The 20,426-nt window shown below is 38.5% G+C and overlaps 1 long non-coding RNA gene across 1 annotated transcript; it reads right to left on the bottom strand.

The window, feature by feature from the left end:
* Positions 1-3,649: 3,649 nt before the first annotated feature.
* Positions 3,650-20,113, bottom strand: LOC125333170. The gene is made up of 3 exons (XR_007206786.1): positions 20,042-20,113; positions 5,984-5,993; positions 3,650-3,660 (listed from the first exon to the last, which is right to left on the bottom strand). It is a non-coding gene; the product is annotated as an uncharacterized LOC125333170 (long non-coding RNA).
* Positions 20,114-20,426: the final 313 nt, after the last annotated feature.

Here is a 20,426-nt window from a genome sequence, read left to right as displayed (position 1 = left end):
TAGATTCAGCAGAGCAAATCCTGCAATTACACAGATATAAAACCAGAGCAGTCACAGACTAAGAGGTCACGAGCAACAAGGAAAGTCACAAAACCAACAGCACCGTGTCCACATGTCCCAGCTGCAACTGAAACCGTCCCCAATGCCTGACATTTCATATCAATATTCTCTTTCGTGTTATTGAATTCCCTTTCCTTTTGAAAAGGATCCAGATGGGTCACCTTTACCCAGTACAACAGCTGGATATACTATTGATATGATTTGCATTCAAGCAGCAGGCCAGTGGAAAATAAAACCGAGTAGAATATTATCTCTTCTGGGAAGGCTGAAGTGTGTGTGTGAAGTTCAGAGTTCATGGAGACTTTTTTGTTGCATAGTACTAAACTGATTATTCTAATGAGCCATGCTATTTTCTGCTTGAACATTTCTCAGTTTTTGATTGGCAAGAATGAATACTTTAGATCAGATCTGAGAACTTTCACTTCCATTTTGTTACACTTGGGTTTCAAATGCAACTTTTGCTTTCATTTTACATCTTGATTTATGAGGATAGTAAAAAAATAAGAGCAATAATTTCTCTTATTTTACATTTAATGTTTCTGCAAGATCACAGCTTTCTCTTCTGCATGCTCATGAAATAAAAAACTTCCTTAACTGAGTAAAACTAGGAAAAAAGAGGAAGTATACACATCTACAGCAAAAAAAATTGGTATTTTCTAAAAGTTGTGCCTTATTTGCTCTTTTCACTTACTCCATTTCCAAAAGAAGATACAAAGAAAGTTTTGCCATCCTTGCATGTTGGTTCTTTGCCTGAGAACCTCACCTCTGGAGAGACATAGAGCTTGTAGCAGGCAGTGTTTTAAGGACGTGTTTCTAATTAAGTGAACAGGTGGCTCCAGCCAGCAGGAACTACTGAGCAAACAAACCCAGGGAGAGCTGGGGCTTGTTGGAGCAGATGGTGTGGTCTTTGTACCTCTTTAATGAAGACTGTGCCTGAGCTCTCTGTTGGCTTTAACAGAACACTTTCCTCGTCGGTTGTGCAACTGCATTTACACCAAAATAAAACAAAATGATTTCTGGATTAGAAAGGCAATTCATTCTCTGCACCCTTCAAACGTGCTCAAGCAAAGCCCACCCGACGTGCTAAGTGTACGTTCTGCATGACAAAATTCAGATAGGAGGTCAGTGCACACCCAATACTATTACCTGCACCCATTCCCCCACTATAAACTGGGCTAGCACTTGTATCACACCAGCAATCATCCTGTAAAACTTTGCACAGATATTAAGTCTTTAAAGAGCAGGTAGACATTTGTAGATTTTTAACATTCCCTTGTCAACACCTGTTTCTAAATTAATCTATCAATGATTTAGAATACATTTATTAAATTATAACCTTTTTTTTATAGGTTTATGTGAGCATACTCCATATTAAAAATGGGAAAGTTTGTTCAAATGTTTTCAGTGAGGATCATGATTCTATTTTGCATCCTCCCATTTATTTAGGAGAGAGTGATCAGAAAGAAAAGCAATTTTATAAAAATAATTCTAATGGGGAAATGATCAGTCCAGCCTGGGTAAGGATTAAAAAGAAAAATAAGGAACAGAACGGGAGAAATTTCTGGTACAGATTCAGCAATCAAATCAGAAATTCCAACAAATTATACTTTTGTACAGACCAGTATTATCATAGGGACCTCATTAATTTATAAAGAATTCATACACACAGTCTTACATTCAAAATGTCCTAAAATGCATCCCTATGTAAGACAGTTCAAATACCTTCCAAGGGTGAACTGCAAACTGGTTTTCCTCAATCAGGAACAGCTGAGGGTCATTTGAGGGTTTAAACTCTCCCTTTCCCCGTGGCTGTTTCTGGGAAGCAGAGTCAGCCTTCCAGAGTACAGCTTTGGAGATATTTTTGGGAAGTTACACAGAAGCCGGGGTGCAGGAAAGGTAATCCAGGGAGTGGAGAGAAAAGGAAAACAACCCAAAAAATGTGCAGACCATCGGGCTAAAGAAACACCACAAACATTGTGGATGGAACCGGATCGTTTCCTAACTTGCATTTCGTGGTTCTCTTTTTTTTTCTCTCTCAGAAACATTATGAGAACACATTTGAATCTGATCCATAAATCTCCACATTGTCAGAAAAGACAGAAAATCATGCAGTGATTTCAAAGTTATGTAGCTGCCTGGTCATTTTTTTTTCACAAATTTCATTCTATCATTAGGGCAATTAATATCCATGGTGGCCAGCATATAAGGCAGCTGAAGGCCCGGACAGGTGCCATTTATCTCTGAATGCACAGGAAAATGATTTTGGTTTTATTAAATGGGACAGCTATTGGGAAGGATCAGAGATTAAGACAGCAGCTGAGGGTGCCATGTATTTTTATTACATCTTTGTTCCTATTATTTTAATTTTTACATTTGTCAACATGGTATGGTGTTGTTTGGCCAGATGTCCTAGCTTTAAATAAAGACATGAACACTCATGGAAACAGAAAAGATGGATGAACAAGAAAATAAAAGTGGAAAAGTACTATTTTAACTCCAGCACTTTTACCACAACTGCTGCATGGTTGCTATGATATCACTTGGTAATTAATTGAAAACCATATTCTACCCTGTCTTTGTGCACAAATTCAATTGATAAGGAAAAATAAAGATACAGCATGACCCCTTCTGTGGAGAAATACCCCAATATGTAATAATTTGGCTGGAATAGTGCAAGAATTGTAGTATACACAGCTCATTATTCTTACTATTCATATCACTGAACTTGTCGTGCTAGCTCTATTTATTTTTCACTGGAGTAATTCTATTGGGAACTTCAAAGCAATTAGTTCAGGAGCACATGTTAAAGGGTGAAGGGTTTCAATGTTGCAGCAATGTAAGATAACTATAGATCACAAAATCTGTCATGGAATAATGCAGTGAAGAACAAAGCAAATTGAAGCTTTGTTTTCAAAAGATAAGAATGCAATGGAATGCATCAGTAGCTCCCCTTGCTTCTTGTGCTGTCTACCTAAATGAGGCTCCCTGCTTGCATATTTCAAAGTCATTGGTTAATTATCCTGTAGCAAAACTGCATTTTGGGTGCTCTGATTTGAACATAATGATGTGACTATAATTTGAACAAATTGGAAATATGCAAAGTCGAATACTTGATTTCAGATATAATCCAGTAATTAAAAACATAACAAATCATTTAGCAGGAATGCTGCTGTTGTTGCTGAGGAAATCTGCTAATTGCAGTCCCCCATATTTGCAGTGCTTAACTCCAACCACAAATCAAGATCCAATGGCAAAAATAATGAATTAAAAGGTATATTTTCCAGGCTTTTACACCACGCAGACAATACAGAGTGAGAGAGGAAAAAGATGGACTAAACAAGAATCACTTGCAGCGTCAATTTAATTTTTACCCTGTGCAACAGACAATAAAATGCCAATGTGTAAAGCTACACAGATAATATGCAAGTATAGTAAATATAAGGAGATCATCAAACACAAAATGAATGTTGAGGAATATTTCTTTTAAAAATATGCTGTTGGTATTATCCTGATAATTTATCGTAGAGTTTTTTGCTGTCCATTCACCCAATTAGGACATATTTCTGGTACTTTGGGTAGTGCGAATGAATGATGTTTTCCCTTAATAGAGGGTGGTGATTCTGGATGCCATTCAGGCAGCAGCATTTACAAACACTTGTAGGAGCTCTCCCTGTGGCAGCTGCTCCCAGGCACTCAAGGTTAATATCACTGAGTGTTCTTCCTCTGGCAGACCAAGCATCCCTGTGAAAAAGACCTGCTCCAAGCATGCTGAAAGTGGATTGAAAACAAATACATATTCAGCAGTTCTGTTCAGCCATGAACACTGCTCAACAGCGACCAAAAAGGGAGGATGAAGGACAGGAACATTTTACAGGTCAAATCTGTGATGTGAGAACTCAGATGAAAACCACCTTTCCTAATTCCTTGTCCCCTCAGCAGTGTGTTTGATCACAGAGGGAAACCTGTGCTTTCACAGAGGGCAGTTTGCCTCCAGAAGTTGTTCCAGTGTTGTCTATTTTCTGACCCGTCCTGCTACAGGGAAAGTGTAAAATCCATATTTCTTTGAAATGCAACATGGTGCTTATATAGGAAAAATATTATTTCCTATTGACAGGGATGTTCACATCTGTGAGTGATTTTGCCTCCTAGCAGTTCCAAATCTGCAGCTCTGGTGAGACCAGACTTAACATTCTAATAACAAACCCTGACATCTGCTGAGGTTTTAAGCACAGACTGAAGTCACTTTAGAGGGATGAGTTTTTTGTACATATAATGATCCACAGACTTTGAGTGAATCCACTGATGCTGACTGACCCATTCCCACTTATCCTTCTTAAAAATCTGGGTTTATTTCCTTGATGTGCAGACAAAACCTCTCCTTAATGCCCCCAGAAACTTCCTGTAACTGGTGACTGACATAAAAGCACTAAATAATGTTGCATTCTGCTTGCCATATTTGATGAGATAAATTAATCAGCTTCTGCCTTACTTTATTTTTGTCATTGTGACACAATTTTGCAAATTGGTGAAATGCCCATGATACTACCTTTTCTCAGGATAGTTAAACATGCCAATTGGTAATTAGCTATTAACATCTGTGTTTTGTTCAAACACTTGTCTCCTGTAAATATTCTTAAAAAGCTGAACCTTTGTTAGAGAAGAGATCAGGAGAAGGGATTGCAGATGTTACGTTTGGCTGGGAATTGGACTCTGCATTGCCCATCAGTTCTCCTTTCTTTTCTTCAAATAAAAAAGGCACTGTTGTAACACAATAGTTCAAGGCTGCAGCATTTTGGAAACAACACTATTTGAAAGTGACATAAATAATGCAGACTATCTAGGAAAAAAAAATCAGAAGAAATGCAGGTATGTTATCAACAGAAGACTTGGAGAAGGAAGTATAAACAGAGGGCTGACACAGCTGATTGCCAGGACAACATTGGATTTACCTCTGCTATTCCAGATAATTCACATTAGGTGGATCCTCAAAATGATAGACTGAAGTGCTTGAAGAAAGTCTAAATGCATCAGGAAATGAAGAAAAAAAGTAATTCTAGGACATGAATCTCTCTCAATTATTTAGCACTCTCAGGCATTAATCATTTAATTAATTCCCGATTAAATACCACTCATTTGACTCCACTATTGTCCATAGCAGGAAGTGAATTTCAGTATATTGGTGAATTCCTAAAAGGTAAATATCTTGTTAAGATAAAAGAGAACAAATAGGGAGCACAAAGAACTGGAAAAACTACCCAAGTAAGAGATCTGAAAATAATTATAACAATTAAAGTCAGTCACAAGAACACCAATCAAAAAGCAAACCTGACATTAAATTATTGTATGCAGTGCACATAAAAGAAAGATATTTGTGGCCAGGAACTGACCCAGAAATAATAAGGCTGACTGTTCAAAAAAAAAAAAAAAAATTGGAATATCTCAGCCTCTCTTATTTTCTTTCTCCACCTAAAGATTACTATTTGCTATTTATTTTTCTTATTTAGGTAGTTGTACTGAACTTCTAAACTCATGTAGACTGGACTCTTAAAAGTTTGGAGTCCTGCTATTCTTGACACACCATGACATGTGGTAATTCATTTTTCTTTTCCTTTCTTTGAATTGCACTTCAACATGATGCCACTCTGGAGGTTATTGAAGTTATTGTTCATGCCCTGCATATCTGGTGAAACAGAGATGTGTGATTCAAATTATTAACTAAAGTGAAAGGGAAAAAGATGACAACATAAAGGGTCTTATTTTTAATTCTCTTTGCAAATCTCTGCAGTTAAAAGCCAGATGAATAGAATTCAGTTAAGGTTCATTACTGCTACAATCCATCCAGAGAAAGAGAAAGAGAGAAGCTCTGGTACATTAACTTTTACGCCTGTGACCCACTAAATAATGTTCTGGTTAGAGCTATGACTTCTTTCAACCTGGAGTTCATATAATTTCTATAATAATTCATTATTTTTTTACACTGCTAAGTGCTGCTAAAGGCATATCTGAAAGATATCAAAGTGAGAGCAAAAATGAGAACATTCCTTTAAAAATCACAGCCATATATTCCAAATGTTTAGCCGCGATGAGGCTCTTTAAATAAACGAGGAAACAATGCCGTCTGTCAAACCTACAGCGCTCCAAATGAAACCCAAAATTTATAACGGGTCTGACACAGCTGACACGCTTCCATTTCCTCTCCACACATGGCAGAGAGTGGATTTCCAGCTCGCTGGGATCATTTAACCAATGGCTCTGTGGTTCGGATACGAGCGCTGAGCCTGTCACCTGAACAGACAGCAGGGGCTGGCATGAGGGAGGGACCTTGACACTGCATTTGTCCCCACAAAAGGATTTCTGTCGTGTCCTAATTCTGCTTCACTTGCAAGAAAGAATGCAGAAACTAATTCATATGCAGTAAATGATACCACGAAAATAGAGCCACTTTATTATATTTATGGAATTGTATTCTAGTGATTAAAAATTCCTTCCCTGTGGTAGTTGCGTTAAAAAGGATTCTCTGTAGATGAATGTGCAGGTTGGTTTGGGAGAAGCCTAAACTGGTGAATACAGAGAAATTGTCAAAAATCCAGGGGACCTTTTACTCTTGTTTTACTCTTGTTTAACCAGTAGTATCTAAGTTGCACAGTGGGCAAGCCAGTAACTGGAATGATGATTGAAAAGGCAATTCAATGTTAAAAAACTACTGCCCATCTCATCTGCCAAAGGTAGGTCTCTGACGTGGGAAAAACTTAATTTCCATTGATAACAATGTCTTGTAAACTTCTCAGTTGCAGGACTTAAAATATTTTCAGTAGAAAAGAGTCAAAACCAGAATGGTGGAATTTTGTCCAGTTCAAGATAGAGAAGTTCAAATTCTCTTATGCAAAAATAAAACAACCCAGATGGTGCAATAAGTATTAATGATGTCTCCTAGTTTCTTCTTCTTCCTGTCATTTTATTATTTTCACAATACAAGTTACAGCACTCCCCTCCTCACCTCCAAAGGAATTTGTCTCCAAGTGCCCTGTGAATCTCTCCAGCCTGATCTTGTAGCTCCTGGTCCTTGTTTTACTCTCTTCCTCTTTGTAAAGAAGTTGGTCTCACTGACTTTGCAACTTTAGTTTTGAACAGCCTGATCCCCTCTGAGTCTCATCCTTGTCGGACCACGCAAGCCCCATGCCCTCAGCCTCTGCAGTGCCCTGGGCTCCATATTTAAGGTCTCCCCGCTTTTCAATACCCTTCATTATCTCAAGGTCCCAAACTCAACTGTAATATTCCAGATATCACCACATTGCCCAGTGGGGAATAATTCCCAGGCCCATCTGGTTTAATGCAGGGTATCAGATAATTGACAGCTTTATCTGAGTGTAAAGTCCTTGCCTACACACCTTATTCAGACACAAAGCAAGCAACCTGCACATAGATTTAGTGTTTTCATAGCAAAACCATGAGCTTTTCTGAGTTCCTGAGGGGCTTTCTGTGCCTCTCTCTGAATCACTGAGACCAAAGCCTGAGAAACCTCTTCCCCATTGCAAAGGTCCAAAACAGAAACATCTCAGAACAAAGACAGACTGCACCTAATCCTATTAATGCTGTGCAAAATCAATCTCCTAAAGCTTTCCAGGGCTTGTGAACATGCAGTCAAGATGCCTCTGGTGACGGGCAGAAATTGCAGGGTTTCCTCCTAATTTTGTTGCCATTTCTTATTTTCATTCTCTTTGCTTTTGCTGAAAAGTGATTGACTGTAAAAGATCTGCCTCAATGTCAGTCTCCTGTTAACAGCTGGGAAGTCACTTTGTCTTACTTGCAGCCACAAGGAAACACGAGATAATCACCCTGTGACAGCCAGACCCAGCAGACAGGAAGAGAAGCAAATCTCCTCTTGTTATTCTGCTCTGCCCATTTCAGCCCTTACCGAATTTCCAAACAGTGAAAGGAAGAACATTCCCTTTCCATTCCATTAATGGCTGGATAGCCAGTAGGAAATCTCATTTTCAGCTCATAAAGCATATTTTCAGGATAAAGGTGGAGTTTTTCCCTTCTCTGCTACTGAAAATATAATCTACAGTTTTCACTGATCTCTCCCATTTTAGGGGAAATAGTCTCCTCACTCTCTTAGCAGAGTATCTCAAAGTACTGGTGAGCTAGACAGGAATACTCCAGACTGAGGAATTCAACAGGAAAAACTGTACGAAGAGGCAATGCTATGACACAAAAATCTGGAAGTGAACAGCGTTAATGTAATGTAATTTAGTCGCTAGTTTCTATAAACACTTGAATGTAAATCAGAATTTCTACTGGAAACGGATTTAGTAACTAGAAGCACAGGGAAGGAAGCATAAAGAAGACAATCTCTTTCCCTTCATTGCCTCTGAACTGTTCCTTGTTTCCATAGGTGCTGCTTCTCATTTAACAGAGACATTAGCATAGAAATAATCTGCATCAAGTCTGTCTCAAAGCTCTGCTCAGTCCCAGGAGTTTTGGCAGCCTAACTATATTAGGATCACATGCAATTTGAGTCATTATATTTTAGATTCAGATTAGCTATAGAAAATATGACTTCATCTCTATTAACAGATAAACATTACAAAAATATTATCACCCTCATATTCACATAATATTAGAGAGCTTTCCACTGCAGTTCATTCCAAGAGGTAGAAAAAAGGTATGAAAAAAGTCACTAGCACCAGCAGGTTTTTAGTAAAACTATCATGTCCAAGTTGGATCTACTAGCTACAATTTCACATTCCACATGGCATGTTACCAGTAAAGAAACAGCTAAATATATTTTTTGTCAAGTATGCCAATAACTCACAGGTAATTACTCAGAAATCTATTAGCAAGACCAATCCAAACAAAACCAAAATATTCTGCACGGGAAGCACTGTTTTGCACTAGCCAACTCCCACATCTCATATTCTATTATGAGGTCATAGCTTTATCTACTAAAAAAAGCAAGTTTGGCCAAGATCATCCTAAAATTGGCAATAAATCTGAGATTTTACTTAATGAAAGGGCAGGTTAAGGATACTTTGTCATCTGTTGCAGTTATTTGTTGAAGCCTTCAACATTTATGAATTTCTGCAAAGCTAAAAGTAATAAGTCAGTCAGCCAGACACGGTGTTCCAGAGCCATGAGCCCGTCAGTAGGAAAAAAAATAACCAGTAATGAGTACGATGTATTGGTTAGAGCAGATACTCCTAGATCCTATATTTAGCTCTGCCAGCAATTAGTATGTGACCTTAAACAAGTCAGTCAGCTAAAAATCAGTTTAAGGCACCATTATCAGACTGGGCATAGGTACAAACGTAGTTTAAATCTCACAGATTTTCAAATGCAAATACATAACTCAGGTTCTCTTGCATTTCTATGCTATTTTTAAAAGAATATTTTGCAAGAAAACAAGAAATACAGCTTCCACATATAGCTTCCACACCTACTTCCATGGAATTTTGTTTCCAGCTCCTTTGAAAAGATGTCAAACACAACCTTTTAATGCTACAATATTTATGCTGTGTATATCCTGATGGTGCTCTTACAGCGCTGTAGAGCAGAGCATTTGCTCTGCAGTGCTATTGCAGAGCTGTGTAACAGTGAGGGGCAGGATACAGATGGGCAACCTGAGTAACCCAAACTTCTCTTCAGCTGCTCGATGTCCTCTGTCTGTACAACTAAAGACCAGAAATGAAGGCCAGATCCATCCCCCTAGTTTCAGGCATGTCAGGAAGCAGGGAGGAGTCGCAGCTCCAGAACCAGAGCTGAGCCTGGGGCTGAATGCAGCAATAAGGGGGCGATTTTACCATAGCAAGGATGCAGAGCTGCAAGTCCAGGTCAGGATCAGGGCCAAGGACAGTGGTCAGAACTGCTCACAGCCCAGGGATAGCCCAAAAAGGCACAGCACAGCACAGGGTGAGGGCAAGCCAGGAAGCCCTGAGGATGAGCCTGGGCATGGATGTATCTTTTGTGCCTCTTTAACACAGCTCCTGCCAGCAAAGGGGCTGCCTTTGGACCCAAGCCATTAAACTCTGATTTAGCTAACTGATCTCTAAGCAGGAGGATGCCTCCAGGTGCTGCTCAGTGCCCTGAGGGGCAGCAACAAGAGAGGTCAATGCTCCTCCACTAAAGGAGAGAGGGTCACACCAGGGCCTTTCAGTGCCACTCATATCTGACACCTCCTGGAGCAGCTTCTCGAGTTAATCACACTCTGTGCTGCCTCACTGAGTGCTCAAGCAGAATGAACATGGGTCAAGCATCCCTTCCTAAAGCTGCATCCTGGAAGGTCAGGAGACTGAACCCAAAATCCCATGGCTATCAGCAAAGCCACTGGAACCTGCTCCTCATCCGTTCCTGGTCAGATCTGAGCTCCTCAGCTGTGGATTTCAATTGTATTTTATTCAGATTTGGAAGGTTTATAAATCCCAGTCATGCTGGGTGGGTTCCTTAACAAGCGTTCTCCAGGACATTCCAAACATCTGAACACAAAGGAGCATGTGCAGAACAGTATTTTTAAGAAATGTTTTTATATTTACTTGTCATCAGCGCTTCAGAAATTCTGCTTGCGGCATCCAAAGAGAAGTCAGCAAGGTCACCGTGTGCAGATAAAATTAGTTAGCATCTCTATAATTAGTCCAGAGACAGCCCTCTCAGAGGGGTAAAACAATCTCTCTTCCAGCTCCTACTCCTGATTTTCCCTTAAGCCCTTTCTGACAACAGGCAAACCTATTAAGCTTTCTATGGCTACGTTTCCTCATCTACTAAAGAGAGAAAAAAAAGAAACCAGGCAGAATCACATTGGCTTTGTCAGAGTGTTATTGTGTCCATGCTTGCATAACACAATATGCTTCTTTTTTTGGCATAGCATAATTTGCTTTTTTTTCAGCAAAGCTCTAGGAGGAGGTATTAAGCTGACATTGATTAAAAGTTACAGAATTCAGTTATATTTAGAACTTAATTTAAAATCTTAAAAACACCCCAAGGACAGCTGTAGGAAGACAAAACATCATTTTCTAATTAATTTTATTGGAAACACTTTCAAATTTTATGTTACTGAAGAGAAACGGAATTTGGAATTTTTTTACAGACTTTTAAAATGAAAAATCGCTTTTGCCAATACAGTTCCTCTGAACAAGTTTTCTACAACATCATCATTTTTTGTACTATCCTCTCTTGTAATTCCCTGTCAATGCTTAAGCAAACCATAGATCCCCAAGATTTTAGTTAAAAAAGGTTTCAAATCCTAAGGGAAAAAAGATGCAAAATCAAACATAAATAAATATCAGATTTTTTGCTTTAAAACAGTTACAGGAATTCCCAAATGCCTGTTATAGAAACAGAGAAAATAGAATTTTCTCAACTCAAGCAATCTGCCCAAAAATAAGGGACAAAAATCCTAAAAAGAAACAAAATAACTTACTAGACGATGGTCACTGAAGAGATAACCCATTTAAGATAAAATGATACCAGTCTGGTTCAGATATTACTTTCTTTTCAAACCCTTTAAATCTATTTGTTCTGATATTGTTATCAGTCCAGCTGTGTACAAAGCAAACCACATTTGCTTTTTTTCTTTTTTTAGCTTGGATATCTAAATATTTAGATACAATTAGAGATGAGAGAAATGTGCATAAGGATTATTAGTCCGTCTGTCTCTCACAGACTGGAGGCCCTGGTGTACTTTTATGTTTTGTTTCCTGCTATCTGGGGTCAATACCTGCTATTACTTATCAAAGATGGGAGAAAGAAGAAAGAGGGCACCACATTCATGTTCCTCCAGCCTTGCCAGTGCTGAAACAACCACAGACACTGCCTCAAGTCTTAATAACACCAGAAAAATCTCAATTACACCTTGAAATTCATGGGCAAATGAGCAGTGCCAACCCCTGAGTTACTGGGAGTGCAGCTTACAATGACCAAAATCTTCCAAAGTATATCAGCTGCAGGAAAAGGGGAAGGAAAATTGAAATAGGGTTTGGACTCTCTAACTGAGGGCTCTGTAAGAGAACTTTTCCATTTAGGGCAACAATATTTGCCTTAATTTCAGTAAGTCTGCTTGTTCATGAAATCCACAAAGTGATAAGGGGTCAACTTGAAACAAAATGGAAAAATTAAGTAGACTATTGAAGAATCATAATGAGTTTTTCTACAAGGAATTGTTTTGCCCTTTAAAGTTTGTTTTTATCATGAGTGTTCATGCAATTGTATGAAGGATTTGTACATTAAAAAACTGCTCTGTCTCCATGTACAACAATTTTTCAGCTTTGCCCACACTCATCCATCCGTGGATAGACACAATACTGTGTGGCTTATTTGATCAAGCATGCAAAATTGAAAGTATTAAATAAAATCAGTTTTGATATATTCACTCATGCCTCTCCTGTGACAGCCATTTTGAAACAAGATAAATGGAGAGAAAAATTAGATTTTTTTACCTGTAATTTATGTTGCAAACTTCACTTGGGCCCCCTCAAAGCCCTTCAGATACCCTGACACTGTGGCACCATTGCCTCTGCTAAAGAAGCACTCGGGATTTCAGGGCCAAAATAAAGTATTCAAGTTTGATAATACAATATGTGTGTAAAATGAGTGCCATAAGTAAAACTAAGAGTGTGATCAGATCCTGGGTTTTTTTAACAGAAGCATTATAGAAATACTGATTTCAAATAATTTACCCAAACCAGTAGAGGACTGCAGGTTGAACTTCCAAGCACTTAGGAAGTTTTTAAAGGCTCGTGTTATAGCTCTAGTGATGCTGAAGCACATCCCTATAATTAGTTGTGTTGCTTCCATGGTAATCATATCCATGTGTATAACCATTAAGAAAGCTTTGAGATGAGAGCTTCGAAGAACCCACATCTCTCAGCCAAGCTCTTGACTTTGATTCACTCACTGTGTCAACAGCCCACAACCCATTTTCCCTACTAAAATGTTATTTTTCGGGATTTCTGTACCACATACTTCATTACAGCTAATTAAAATATTTAAGCTACCTAAGCACCCCTCCCCCCCCAGATAACTGTTTTCTCATCCTCATGTACAGTGGATGTTTTTGACAGCCCAGCTTTGAGAAGAAGGTGTTTACAGCAATGTGACTTAAGCCCCACTTTAAAAAATAAGGTTGACATAGAGTAACACTGGTTCTTCCTTATTTTCCAGTTACATTTTCCCATAGTGAAGTTAATAAAACTTTATGCAACCTATTTCAGTAGGACCTTTTCAAGGTTCCAGTTTGACATTGCCTTTCAGATCAAAAAGGAACAATTCAATCAAGTTCAAATACCTTTCAGAATTGGGATGTCAGCAATGTAGGGTCGGAGCATGGCTGCAATGAGCTGAAGGATGACCACAGCTGACTCCCATTCACTGGTTCACACTGGAAACGTTTATCATGAAACTTTCTCTTAAATGAAACTTTGCAATCCAACAGCAATATCTGTCAGCTAAAAGCAGGAATGACAGAATTGTTCTATATAAGTCTTGTTCATTAGAACTTGGATTTTTCTTTTTTCCTTTCTAAAGAAAGGATGTCTTATGATTAAAATATGATTATAAATGAGATGGTAGCCTGTCATGTGGAAAATTGAGATTCTCTGTTTCTGGTGAGCTGCCTCCCAGCCTGAGGGGTTTTAGCTTACTTAAGTGACAGGCCCTCCTGTCTCACTAGTTTACACATTTAATTTTGCATAACTGTTTTCATGTAGACTTTTTATTGTTTAATGTGCTCCAAGACACAAAATGTGCTTGTTGTCTGCTGGCTTTTATTACCATGCAGTCATATGTATCTGTGACCTTATACAGAATTGTAGATCCAGTAAAATTCTTTGAATGAAGACATTAAAATCCATAGATATTATCCCCACTGCCAAAAGAGTTTATTTTTCTTGAATGACTAAAATGTAAAGGAGCTGAACAAGCATTCGATTTTTTACTTTTGGAGGCTGTCTTGTTCTTGAATGTAAAGTTCCACCAGCCACACTGAACAGTTTCATTAATGCACCATTTTTTTCAGTTCTTTCATGATTTTAACATAGATTAGATTGACAGTAACCACATTTTTCCTTCAGGGAAAAAATATATGTTTTCCTATTAGATTCTGAAGGGATGACATCAATGGTTGACCCCAATTTTGGCAGACTATTCTACTAACTGCACTCCTATTATATTTGCCAATCAGTTAAAGCACTTCTGTCAGACCCAAGTACTTTACCTCTATCAGCTGTGATCAAAGGGGGTCAGGTCCTCTAATTTTAGAGGATTTTTTTATTTCTTCCTCTCCCAGGAAGTTATCAAAAGACCACGTTTTAGTGACTGATAGTCACGGGACAAATTCATACTCCAGTGTGCAACCCAAAGGAGTATCTTAGTGCAAAAAGGGAGAGGGAGCAACAGCACCAGTCACTTCTGGGATATTCACTCAGCATAAAAGATAAAGACGTTTCCTGAGTGTTTGTACCTTTTTCTAATTTCCCACATCGTCATTGTCTAATGCCACAGTGAGTCATGGAGCCCAAGCTCCAAGGCAGCAGGCAGATGCAAATCTCCCTGAAGCCAGAGAATGTTACCCATTAATGTCAGGGCAAATCAGGTCCTTGAAGTCTTTTCCTTACCCAGGCTTTACTATGATTGCTAATTAAGTGCATGTATGAGGGTACCTAACTTTGTTTCAGAGAAATAGAGCTGTATGAAGATGGTATTTCTCCACTTAGAGAGCAGAGAAAACTGGGAAATAGAAGAAGAGAGCGGGAATCAGACCCCTTATGGTTTCAAATATAGCAAATATTGAATTCTTTCTTAATTCGAGGACATTGCTCTTAGTTACTGGAAAGCTTCATTTCAGCCAGGTAGTGAGGCAAATGTAAAATCTGCCTGTATTTATCAAAATGTTTAACTAATAAATAATTAGATATTATTACTATTATAAATTAAAGGCAATGAGATAAACAGTGCTATCACAGAATTCATCTGAAGAAATGGAAATAGCCATCACAACTCAGAAGACTGAGGAATCCTCATTTCCCAGAGATTCTTCCAAATGATCCATAATTTAAAACGGGGAAGAAAAAATGTTGCACCTTGTTTGTATATTACTTAAGAGGATAAATTAATGGGATAAATTATTCATTCTGAAATATTCACAGTGCTTTACTAATTATGACAGCAAACATAATGCAGGAATTTCGTGCATTTCAGTGTCACACAGAGATGCAAGGACATGCTTGGAGACACTCTGCAGGCTGAAGTGAATGGTAAGAGAGATAATTAAAGATGCTTTAATAGCTTTTCAAAATTGCTAAGATACCGTCAGGTAGCATAGCACATCTTGGACAGCCACAATATCCCAGACTATGTTCTAAATATTCAATTCCTCTAGCTTTGCTCTCATTTTGCCTTCCCTTTCTTTCACCTTTCCTTTCCTTTTTCTTTTTTTTAACTTCCCTGGTAATTGCAAACCTCTTCAGATAAAACACCACCATCTGACAGAAAGAAATATTTATGTTTGGGATTCACTACGTTCAGTTGGCAATGAAGGAGTTTTTACAGCTTTTCTGACTAATAAAAAGCAACACAAATATAAAGACGAAATGATCTGCAAAAACATGACTGGTAGCAAAGCAGGCAGCTGAGATGATGTATATTTAATTTACCACTTCCCATACAGTAGGGAAAGTACCAGGAGATGGAGCCTTCTGTGACTATCGTGCCTGGATTTTTATAGCAGCAGAACCCCTCAGTTCTGCAAATGTGTAATTGAAAAAGAACATTGGGGGCGTTTGCATTAGACACAAATGAGAAGATGGAATAATGAGAAATAAAACAGCTTTGCAGATGTGACATAAAAATAATAATCTCAAATAAAGAGTTCTGATCTCTCTACCTGCCTGAAGCTTATACAACAGAGCAGTTCAAGTGGGAATCAGCTAATAAAATAATATAACATGATAATATATATAATAATAGTGGATATTGAATGCTTTAGGTGTTACTTTAATCCTCACAACAGCAGTATTCAGACACCCAAACACAAAGGCCTCTCCACTTTTAACTAATAACACATCAGTGAGTAAAGATCTCACAGCAGATGTTCCTCAAATCAAAATTAAAAGCTGAAATACTTTTAAATATTGAAAAATCACTTCAGCTCTATTGCCTTGACACAAAACTGGATGGAAAAATTCTCTTCAGCCTTGCTTTGGATGTCCATTTTTTGCCATACAGGAGAGAACACAGATGCATTCCAATCCCACACTTAGCAACGGGTGGGTGTTTGGAAAGAGAATGACAAATGCCTGCTGAACTTTTCTCTTAAAATTTAACACCCAAGATCAAAGACTAATTCAATTAATTCTAATCTCTAAAGTTATTAGATCTGGGGGCTTTATTATTAACGTTTTTTAGGCTTTTAATCCTTTATACAATGACTTATGCAGGCACGTAACATCCCAAATGATAATCAACATGTTGCGAATTCTAATACATTTTTATCTGGCACAAATCATATATAAAGCTGTCAGTTTAGCTCCTTCTCTGCAGAAAAGAAACAGAAAATCCTGCACATGGTGGAAAAAAGGGGTGATAAAGACTGCAGATATCAGTGCACTATTTGCAACTAATCATTTATTCAGAGATCAGAAATTGTTTCCAAGCAGACACGGGGGCAGTTCTTGGCACTGAACATGATCCTCTTTCAAGCAACTCAGTGTAAAAAAGGGATATAAAACACCCCAAGGACTGTGAAATGCAAAAATAGCTCTCAGCTGCCTTTTCTCTCTACGTTGTCTGGAGTCATGAGAGGCAAGCCCTGACCCCACAGAAGTCAACAGAATTCCTGTCGTTGCTGGTAGCAGGACCAAGCTTCATCACTGTTTTTATTAATAATTCATTCTTTAGAATGACTTTATGTGTATTTTGACAGTGGCTTTGATTTTTCCATTGAAGTGAAAAGATGATAAAGATTTGGAGAATGAACCAGCTCTGATATTAGGATAAAAATGATTGAGAAAAAAATCAGACCATGCTCATGTTGAATTCCTACTCCGGCTAGCTACCAGTTCAGTTCCACTTGAACTTTTAATTAAAATAGTGTTAGAAAAAGAGAAAGACATCATGAAAACTTTTGTTTTATGTAGAAGAAGGAAGCATTTGCAAAAGCGTCAGAGACTGACCCAGAAGGATCATGACTAAGGTTTATAATTACAGCTTGTGATATCATAACCCTTCTTACCTGAGATACTCTTAGACAGCACTCTGAGATTAGCCAATTAAATGAAATGGAATCTCACAACATTTGCATGAAACACACTTGCATATTATATAAAAACATGATACTAATGTGATACTGATCATCTACTCATTGCTCACGTTCTGTGCAGCCGTTTTTCACCTTTTTAGCAAAAAATTCTCCCATATCCTCTGAACTGTTTCTCAGCTGAGAGTGTTTGTGCCCCTCCTCAGCCAAGTCAAGATAGATCATAACAATGCTGGGCACATCTGAGCCAATTTTATTGCAGCCCGCACAGATTAATTTCTTCAGCCACAATTTTGTAGAATGAAAAGTGCTGAGGCCCTGGCACAGAGAGGCTGTGGCTGCCCCTGGATCCCTGCGAGTGTCCAAGGCTGGGTTGGATGGGGCTTGGAGCAGCCTGGGATGGTGGAAGGTGTCCTTGCCCACGGCAGGGGGTGGCACTAGACGGGCTTTCAGATCCCTCCCAACCCCAGCCATTCTGTGATTTCCATGATTTGGTGAAATACAGCCCAGCAGAGCTGACCTCACATGGCTGCTCCACGCTGAGATCTCTGCACTCACACAATCAGCGCTCCCAGTGCTGGTAGTTATCACACCACTGCAGAGAACATAACATGGGACAGATCACACTTTTGTGCCTCTTTGCCTGTCAGGGCTCAAACCTGAGCTCCCAACAGAGTGTCTCCCTCTGTGACACTGTTCTGTTAGTTGCAAAACACAACATTATTCCATTATTGAATGAAATGAGGTGGCCTGGATAAGAAGAAAACCCTTTTCGTTGACAGTGTCTCAATGCAATGAAAAATCTGCCAGGGTCATATCTAGTGAAACTGAAAACCAATCAGCTTCTAATCTTCAGAGTACCAGATCAATTCATTCAACAAGTCCACTCATTTCCTGGATTTGTCAAGAAAAGAGCCCAAGTCTGGAAGTTGTATCTTGAGTTGAGAGTAGGATGCTGATGATCCTGGTGGGTCCCTTCCAACTCAGAATATTCTGTGATTCTGATTCTGACTTGAACAATTTCACAAGAATCTTCATTATTTCTTTGCATCAGAATTCCTATTTATAAAGCAACACGAAGCACTTTCAAATTTTAAAATGCAAAATTACTATGAGAAAAAGTGACGATTAGTAGAAGAATTACTAGAATATCAGACTACTCAGTGATTATATTTTAGACAAATTGAAATATACTGAATATCTGTAAAACAATATCTGACCCCAGTGTATTACTTTTGACATTTTGTCAGTCATGTATCAGTCCACCAGACAGATGTTGTTAAATTGTATTTCGAATATTGTAAAATTCCAAATATTATAGTGTTAATGGATCGATGAATGGAGGTTTAGGAATTGTGTGCTTTCATTTAGACTTCGCAGTTCATGCTTTAGATAGATGCTGGAAAGGGTTTCTCAGAAATGAAAAGGAACTGATGACAAGTTCTAGACACTGTCACAAACTCTAGACTTGATGTGATGACAAACCAATATTCTCATTTTCCTGGAGGGAATTTACAGTTCAGAATTTTAAAAGTCACTTGTTTCAACAACCTGATGCTGTTGAAAACAACCAATCAAACCAACCCCGACAGAAACAGTTCATGACCTTAGAAACTGGGGGGAAGGAGGTAGGGAGCAGTTTGCTGCAGTCTCATCCTTACTAAATGACATCTGACGTTAGTTAAGTGTTAGTAAAGTTTAACAAACCTTCTCCTGTTTTAAAGGATTTTCTTATGGAGAATGTAAATAGCTTATTTAAGATGAAAAGTGTAAATTATTTTGGAGGCACCAGAGATTACACCAAACTCCTCTGAGTCTGCACAAGCCCTCAGTCACCTACACACCCTGTCAGACTGAACTGTATCTCTCCAGTTCCTCAGAGGCCTTTGCACAAACTATGGAGCAGAGCAATGAATTCCTTCCTCACATTCACCTCCAAACAGGGGTGTGATATTGAGATTTTATTGCTACTTCCAAGCTCTTTGAAAGCTGAGTCTTAATGTCCACAGCTTGAGTTGCTTAAACATCCCAGTCTATAAAGTAATTTTTGACAGATTGATAATTCTTCTTTAATTATGGAAGTAATATAGCACAGACAAAATTAGACACGTTTTATTTGGAATGTTAAATATCGATAATGCTGGTGAATAGAGCAAAGAATTATTGATTAACTGTCAAGGGTAGCTGGTAAATGGTCTGTGTGTTAATCAATGAGTTAGTACCCTGAAGAGAGTGATCCTTAAAGTACTTAGTCAAGCCTAGAGATTGATAGCCTTCTGTTTTATTTTCAACTTGTTAAGTATGTGCTGCGTGTAGTGCAGAGTATCTTTGTCATTGGCCTGAAAATAAAACTTGTTTTCCTTGATACATTATGTACTTATAGCTGGCAACAACCATTTCACACTTGCAAATTAAACCAATCCCTGTCAAGTGACTGGGAGTCATGTTGATTTCAGAGAAACAAGAGAGATCTGGTAAACTGTCAAGATGAGTTTGGTTAAATGTTAACAGAGTTCAAAAGGAGAAAACATCAGTTCTAGTAAACTCCAGAAAATAATTTGTGTCAGGTTTACTTGAAGAAAAGTAGAAGAGAGAAACAATATTAAAACCCTAGAGAACCCTGCCCAAACCTTCAGCACAGTTTTTTGGCCTTTGTTTACTCTGGCACTGAAATTGATGCCTTTTCCTGGTCTTAACATCAAGAGTCATACACGGTTAGAAGGGGAAAAGGGATTTTACCTTGGTGTTTATTTTAAGGATCCTTAGGTGCACACGTCCAGGTCATATGCACTGAGATGCACCCTGCCGAGTCTATATCTCCCCAACATTGGGTATAACTTTATAGGTGTTGCTAATTAGCAGATCTATCAAAGATTCCCCAATGAGAGCCTCGAATGAGCCCTGCTCCCCTCCTCAAGGAACCTTCCCCTGGATAGTTCTATCTTAGTTTACAGAATGTGTTCTGGAGAGGACCTTGGGCTCTGGGGCACACTGATCCCTAACTATGAAGCTGCTAAAATGTTGAGTCTCTCAGCTTGACAAACAAGTCCAAGAATGGAGGCAAAAAGCACTGGGAATACAGAAGTTGCAAAAAGGTACAACAGGGGTATAAAAGAAAAGGCAA

Source organism: Corvus hawaiiensis, chromosome 14 (assembly GCF_020740725.1).
Source record: "Corvus hawaiiensis isolate bCorHaw1 chromosome 14, bCorHaw1.pri.cur, whole genome shotgun sequence".
Taxonomy (NCBI): domain Eukaryota; kingdom Metazoa; phylum Chordata; class Aves; order Passeriformes; family Corvidae; genus Corvus; species Corvus hawaiiensis.
This window is presented reverse-complemented; position numbering and strand designations above follow the sequence as displayed.